The sequence below is a fragment of the Oncorhynchus mykiss genome, chromosome 11 (genome assembly GCF_013265735.2).
Source record: "Oncorhynchus mykiss isolate Arlee chromosome 11, USDA_OmykA_1.1, whole genome shotgun sequence".
Taxonomy (NCBI): Eukaryota; Metazoa; Chordata; class Actinopteri; order Salmoniformes; family Salmonidae; genus Oncorhynchus; species Oncorhynchus mykiss.
In genome coordinates, this window is record NC_048575.1 from 10,989,082 (window position 1) to 10,997,302 (window position 8,221).

Here is an 8,221-nt window from a genome sequence, read left to right on the forward strand (position 1 = left end):
CTTGAGACAAGAGAAGAGCTAGATTTTCAAGATTCCTACAACATGTCTGCTGTTTTTTTTTTTTTTTTTATGGATCTTGATCAATTGATATAACTTGACAACATCTGTTATCATTTTGCATATTGATAAATAACCATTAAGGCCATTAAAACTGAAAGTCAGTCACTCTCTTAGATAATACCTTAGTGTTTAATTCATAACCAGAGAATGTTTTTCTATTTCAGTTTTAAAATCACATTTCCAACTACAGTGTATCTAGCTACCCATTTCATTGAGATAAAATATCACAGATTTAATGCAGGGATTTGACTGAAACGATAAACTTGTGTCACATAACTAGTAATGACTGGTTGTTATAAGTGAAGGCTATATGCAGAATTCAAAGTGACAGTGTTTCTTTCCGATTGAGGCATGGACTTTCATGTTGCTGAAATGGCAGTGTGCCCCCGATCTGTGACTTGCTTTCCTCCTATTGAAATCTAAAACAATGGACAACTTGCGCCATGTCAAAAATGTACATAGAGTGTTTTGTCCTTTAAAAGTTGCAGCGTACTGCGGCGCAGCTTGCATGGCACGTTATTTAAGTGTGAACCACTGGTACCATTAATGCTAGTTAGTGCTACTTTGACCACCAAAGGGCATCTTTGAAAAGCATTTGATAGCCTTCAATAATGGCTGTACTAGAGAATTTAAAACCTTTTTTGTAAGAACATAGTATATGGGACTGATTTTTAAGAAATGTTGCTTAATACTATGGTGTTTATATTCAAAGAAAAACCCTCTGGGTTTCCATTAAGATGGAACGGAAAATATGGCACTGTACAGTGTGATGGTCGGTGGTAGGCTACAGTACTTTGCTATTTAGCTGAAGAATCCCTGTGTCGTGCGGGCACGCGGGAGACCGGGGTTCAATTCCCCGACGGGGAGGAAGGAGTAGGTTGTCCTTATAAATAAGAATTTGTTCTTAACTGACTTGCCTAGTTAAATAAAGGTTATACTAAGAGCATGACATTTCTACACCCTAATTGTAGTCTAACCAATACCCAAACGGAGATTAAATGAAAATAAAAATCTCATTGATTTATCAAGACCAGTCCCCATGCTTCTCTTAGAGCAGGGCGAAACAGTGATAAAATAGTTGTAGGCTTTTGCTTCAAATCCTATTGCTTCTAACTTCAATATGCTACGCCACTTTTAACAGCACATTACTCAACACTAGTGAGAATCATGTCGCCTACGTTAGGCCTACAGTATATCGAAAAATATGACTCTCTGCCAATAATTACATATAGAGGATTCTAAATTAAAACCAAAAGCCACCTCATGGGTCTCCCGGTGGCGGCCGGCACGGGTATTGAACCTGCATCTGCAACAATGCATTTTGCACTGCGGGAGCCCCCATCCACAAAGTATCAAAATACAGAGAGGTGTTGGTAAAGGTATATTGTCCTGCTAATAGCTCATAATGGTCTATTATAATACTGTACATGGTGTCCAGGTCAGGATAACCAAAACATTACTTTATTAAAAGAGTATCAGAAAGAATGTTGGTACTTATTTATTTTGATCCCAAAGCCATGAATGAGTGTGTCACTCAGCTTTATATAGGTGCCGGCTAGACAACTGTGCCATCAACTTGAGAATATATAACGATATTTTAGGTTGTTTCGTTTAAAAAAAAACTAAAGTGAGCGATTGTAATTTGAAAAGGCCAAAATCATTTTGGTAAAGGACAAAAAATGTATTTCTGTTTTTAGAAGGAGAGAAACACTGGGCCAATTGTGCACTGCCCTATGGGACTCCCGTCACGATTGGATGTGAAACATAAAAATACTTTTTGTGGTATTATTCATTTGTCTTTTCTGGTGGGTTAAACTGAAATTGCAACTGATGACAGCCGGTTGTGATACAGCCAACCAAACATAGAAATACATTTGACTATAGAATTCTCCCCCAACCTCCTTCTAGGCAAGTCTATCGTCCAGTTACCTGCTAATAGCCATGTTGGCGCAGTACAACATGACCGTGTGTGTTTGAAAGAGTATTTTCCAGTAAGAAACCATTTGTTTCCCTTCATTGGACTAATTTGTCCAAATATTTCTGTAATTCAGTGATATTTATTCCCATAATAATTCACTATTCACTACGATAAACGGGAATCCCACCATTACCCCTGGTGAAACAAAACCGCAACTCTTCAGTGAAGAGCACTTTTTGCCAGTCCTGTCTGGTCCAGCAACGGTGGGTTTGTGCCCATAGGCAATGTTGTTGCCGGTGATGCCTGGTGAGGACCTGCCTTACAACAGGCCTACAAGCCCTCAGTCCAGCCTCTCTCTGCCTAATACGAACAGTCTGAGCACTGGTGGAGGGATAGTGCTTTCCTGGTGTAACTTGGGCAGTTGTTGTTGCCATCCTGTACCTGTCCCGCAGGTGTGATGTTCGGATGTACCGATCCTGTGCAGGTGTTGTTACACGTGGTCTGCCACTGCGAGGACGATCAGCTGTCTGTCCTGTCTCCCTGTAGCGCTGTCTTAGGCATCTCACAGTACGGATATCGCAATTTATTTCCCTGGCCACATCTGCAGTCCTCATGCCTCCTTGCAGCATGCCTAAGGCATGTTCACGCAGATGAGCAGGGACCCTGGGCATCTTTCATTTTCTGTTTTTCAGAGTCAGTACAAAGGCCTCTTTAGTGTCCTACGTTTTCATAATTGTGACCTTAATTGCCTACCGTCTGTAAGCTGTTAGTGTCTTAACGACCATTCCACAGGCACATGTTCATTAATTGTTTATGATTCATTGAACAAGCATGGGAAACCGTGTTTAAACCCTTTACAATGAAGATCTGTGAAGTTATCTGGATTTTCTGTCCTGAAAAAGAGACGTTTATTTTTTTGCCTAATTTATATTGCCCTGCTAATAACAGGGTTAATAATATATCTGTGAGAATAGGGGGGCATTTATAGTTCTAAATTAATAATAAATCACTGTTTTAAAAAAACACATTTTTGAGATGATTTCATTTTCAAATAACGTAAGATTAGCGAGAAAGGGGCCATTCTTGAACATGGGGTGAGACATTGTTACTCATTTGTAAATAAAGCTAGTTTGTTATTTAGAATTATTTCTTTCCGTTTTTAGAGGGGGAAACCAAAAACATTCAGTCATCTCATGGGTCTCCCAGTCGAGGCCGGCATGGGTATTGAATCAGCATCTGTAGCAACACAGCTTGACATGCTATGCAGTATCTTAGACTGTGGCACCACTCAGGCGCTGTCCAACTTGACCGGTCGGGAGTAGCCTACACTACTACAGTAAGAGAAAAATAAAATTAAAAAAACTTTTAGTAAGTAATACTGAAGTTGTGCACACTTTTCAGTTTCTATTTAGGTTTATGTTGCCCATTCATTGTCAGAGACACAGTAGGACCCAAAAGCATAATCAGTGTTCTAACTCCCCCTTGCACTGGTCTGGAGCAATGAAGTGGTGACGCAGGGTACCGTACTAAACCACAAATTATCTCTAAGTCCCGCAGCATAATCGCAAAACCTTTCAGTGGAGCAAACGCTTCACGCAAAGAATTACAAACCATTCAACATTGTTAAAAACGAACACGACACAACTAAAACTATACACTTAAAACAGACGAGGTCACTGAAATGTTTTGCCAAGAGCGAAAGCCAAGCCAGTACTGCAATACTGAAGTAATTAAGTTAGAAAGATGATATTCATGATAGAAACCACTGTCAAACTTAAAGGGATAGATAAACAAGTCTTACAACGCATTATAACTGCATCGTAATGCATTTTACCTGCAGAATTTAAGACAAGTGTAACAGCATTGTTTTGAATGCTTTACAGTCAGTAGAATATGTAAAATGACTGTACAAAAAGTCTCTCTTAACCGGACTGTAGACTATACAATGTGCAAGCCAACTGTAAAGACGAATAGTTGACTTCTGACATCAAGTGTTCATGAAAATAGATAAAACATACGCTCAGCTTCCAAATAACCCCTCATCCATCAGCAGTAAGCATTTACCATTCAGAAAGGGGGGAGGAAAAAGTGTTCCCTTCGCTCATATCACATGACATGTTCACATCCAAGTCCAAGTTACAAACTGACATTTTACAGTTCGGGACAATGATATCAGGTCTCCACCAATCTCCTTTTAATGTGAGATGACATACCGGCTTCACTTGACAGCAGAAGCAAAATGGAAAAACTTAGCAATGACTTTACCAAGCCAGTGCAACATTCTCTATAATAGAGATATTGAAGGCACAGCGTAGATTAGAATATGGTTCCATGCATGTTGTCAGTTAAGATATAATTTACTAAACTCAACGAGGCAATAAAAGTCACAGTTTAGCCAATTTGTTATCGTTGAATAGGTTCTTCCACTGGTACACAAACTGAAGAGGCTTCTCAAGCCAAAACACTTTATTCATGTTTTATCTGTGTGCTACAACAGGAAGTGTTATGTGGCAGCTATATTGCGGCGTGAAAGGCAGAAAGCATATGAACTACTTCCCGACACTGACATCAAAATAAACACCTCAACAATATAACCTTTAATCTGACTTTTTGACAATCACAAGACAAGATACAACATCAGACACCTTCAAAGCAAATGGAAATTAAGTATTGAATATAAATAATTAAATATATAACAGCAGCAAGTCCATGTAGCAGTGATGATATAGAACAGGGTTATTCAACTCCTACCCTACGAGGTCCAGAGCCTGCTGATTTTCTGGTCTACCTGATAATTAATTGCACCCACCTGATGTTCCAGGTTTAAATCAGTCCCTGATTAGAGGGGAACAATGAAAAAAAAAATCCAGTGGGACTGGCTTAGAGGTCCAGTTGAGTTTGAGGGCTCTATGAAATAATATACATTAGGGTCTATTTTCTTAGAAATACGACTAACAAGTAGTGTTTCACTAAGTAATAATAATTGAATGACCAGAGAACTAAAGGGGGGAAAACCTGTTTGACAAAGCAACAATACATTGTTTAAGGCAGCCCCCGCATCTCTCAGATTCAGAAAGGGTTGGGTTAAATGCTTTACCACACACTGATTAGGAATCCCCTTTTCCTTTTCCTTGTTTGTGAAAAAGGGTTGGGTCTTCTGGGGGTGTGTGTGCTGGGGGTGTGTCTGCTACTATTTTGGTTTAGGCATATGTATTCTTATTTTGTTACTTTAGTGAAGTTTGACTGTGGTAACATTTTACTGCATTACAGTCATACAAACAAGCCCTTACATTCTTTACTCAACGGGTGTATTTTATTCCCAATTTACAATTTTTTTTCTTCAAGTAAATGATGAGTGTGCATCTACTTGTATCTAATCATTGAATAGGATAAGGGTTTGACAATTATTAGTAGGGGTGAATGATTGTTAGAATAAGAACACAATTTTAATCATTAAGAATCAGATATTATTTTATATTTTACATTTTCTGGATAGTTTGTGTTACAGTGACATTTAGAAAACACGAAACAAGTTGCCGTTTAGGCCTAAGGTTTTATAAACAAAATATGAGAAGCTTTATAGACTACACCTGGTCAGTTCAAATAAACAGAAAACGATTGTTGTTAAACAGAATGTCGAGGTAATCTAAAATGTTAGAGCCAAGACCACTTTGTAAGGTGCCAAGATGAAACTGAAACTCCAGCCAACTAGAAAACAGCTTGAAAGAGAAAACAGTTCTGAAGTCAAGGAAATAAAAACAATGTAGCGAAGCTTCATCAAACAACTTCTTACCATTGTTTACATGTCTCCTCGCACAAGGACAGATGCAACTCATCACGTAGCTACCAAAAACGCTAACGCGCGGAGGAAACATTTCCGAGAACAGTCAGAAAATTATAGTTTCACTTAGCTTGACTGCCGTGCTACGCATTGTGTTTACACTCTCGTATCACTTGTTTGGAAAATGTTTCAGCAATAAATTGACGAATACATAGACGTAGTTGATTTTACTTAATTTAGTGGGTCAGTAGTTGACGGAAGGGGCATATTATATGTTCGTTTGCTTAATAGGAGAAAACATGAGAGATTAGCGCGAGAATAGCCATCTCAACACCTCTGAAAACGATGGGAAAACCCGACACGCCATTCGAATAGTTTTCGTCCTACAAAATGCAGCTCTTCCATAGTGTGTGCTTGGTCAAATTTTAAAAACAAAGTACAGTAACCCAGCGGTTGTATGAAATTATGAATTCCTTACCAACACGGCTGTCGTTTTGCCCCTCAATGTTGTGACAGGAGGAATAGTGTTCTCTCGCTGCGGTTGTGCGCATGCTCTCGAACAGCCCTCTACTGGAAGACTCATAACTAAATATTAGATGGCGATTGAACAGGTGTGAAATATGGTGGCTGGGCAGACGATAAGGAAAAGGTGGGCTACAAGACAAGGATTGTATAACAGTCCATACTTTCTTGTAAATATAATTGGATATTAATTAAAAAATACTCACCTACTGTCAATAAATCAATAAAAAATTGACAATTTCATGTAATGGAATTGAATTTCATGCAATCCTGAAATTCCTAACATTTTTAGCAGAGTGGTCTATACATTACACCCGAGTTAAGAATAGAATAGACAGAGTTAGAATAAACATAATTCATATAAATGGTGAAGAATTTCACGGAATTCCTATTACTCAAATTTTACTCAGATTTTTAAATCTGGCCTCTCTTCGGCTTCCTCTTATTTTGATTCAAACTTGAACTATTGAATCTATTCCTGGACACAAAGATGGGTTCATAAGGAAGATAGAATGGGTTCATAAGAAGATAGACTGGGTTCAAAAGAAGATATAATGGGTTCAAAAGATGATAGAATGGGTTCAAAAGGAAGAAGATAGAATGAGTTCATAAGAAGATAGAATGAGTTCATAAGAAGATAGAATGAGTTCATAAGAAGATAGAATGAGTTCATAAGAAGATAGAATGGGTTCATAAGGAAGAAGATAGAATGAGTTCATAAGAAGATAGAATGAGTTCATAAGAAGATAGAATGGGTTCATAAGAAGAGAGAATGGGTTCATAAGAAGATAGAATGAGTTCATAAGAAGATAGAATGAGTTCATAAGAAGATAGAATGGGTTCATAAGGAAGAAGATAGAATGAGTTCATAAGGAAGAAGATAGAATGGGTTCATAAGGAAGAAGATAGAATGAGTTCATAAGAAGATAGAATGGGTTCATAAGGAAGAAGATAGAATGAGTTCATAAGAAGATAGATTGGGTTCAAAAGATGATAGAATGGGTTCATAAGGAAGAAGATAGAATGGGTTCACAAGAAGATAGAATGAGTTCATAAGGAGATATAATGGGCTCATAAGGAGATAGAATGAGCTCATAAGGATATAGAATGGGTTCATAAGGAAGAACATATAATGGGTTCACAAGAAGATAGAATGAGTTCATAAGAAGATAGAATGGGTTCATAAGAAGATAGAATGGGTTCATAAGAAGACAGAATGGGTTCCTAAGGAGATATAATGGACTCATAAGGAGATAGAATGGGCTCATAAGGATATAGAATGGGTTCATAAGGAAGAACATAGGATGGGTTCATAAAGAATAAGATAGAATGGGTCCATAAGGAGATATAATGGGTTCATAAGGAAGACGATAAAATGGGTTCATAAAAATATAGGTTGGGCACATTTGCACATAATGATCTGTGGCTAGACTCCTGTTACGTTGTGAACTAGATAAGTCATGTAACCTGCACACAACGACTGATGTAGCTAGTGTAAATTATATTTGTATGACTCTGCTCTTTCTATCTCCATACAAACACCTCAACAACATCCCTGATGTATTTCTGCCAGGTCGCATAAGTAATTAATGATCACTCTCCCTGTTCTGTTCGTAAAGCAAGGGTTGCCCTGGTGACTGGCTGCAGCAATGCAGAGGCCTGAATAAAATATTATGCTACAGTTATTTTAAATAAATAACGGAATTGGACATGTTTCTTATGTAACTCTCTATTGTAGCTTCTGGTTCTGTGCCCTTGTTGCCAATTTAAACAACGCTCGTCATCATGATCTGACTGACTGTTCCAATCAAGTCCAATTGATGGCCCATGGAGCTGTCATTTAAAGCTTTTCCTTTCCTTCTAGTGGGCAGTGGTGTAAAGTACTTAAGTACAAATACTTTAAAGTACTACTTAAGTAGTTTTTGGGGGTATCTGTACAT

The 8,221-nt window shown here is 38.1% G+C and overlaps 1 protein-coding gene across 9 annotated transcripts in view; it reads right to left on the reverse strand.

Moving 5' to 3' along the window:
- LOC110535260 (lethal(3)malignant brain tumor-like protein 4) overlaps nt 1-6,340 on the reverse strand; it is a 123,451-nt gene extending 117,111 nt beyond the window's left edge. For 7 of the 9 annotated variants that reach the window (XR_005034557.1, XR_005034556.1, XM_036934847.1 and 4 more), the window contains exon 1: nt 6,238-6,340. The gene's annotated coding sequence lies outside the window, so the exon portion shown is untranslated. Of the gene's footprint in view, nt 1-5,771; nt 6,149-6,237 lie in introns of those variants that run through there. The other 2 variants (XM_036934844.1, XM_036934841.1) reach the window with 2 other exon arrangements.
- Between the last annotated feature and the right edge of the window lie 1,881 nt (nt 6,341-8,221).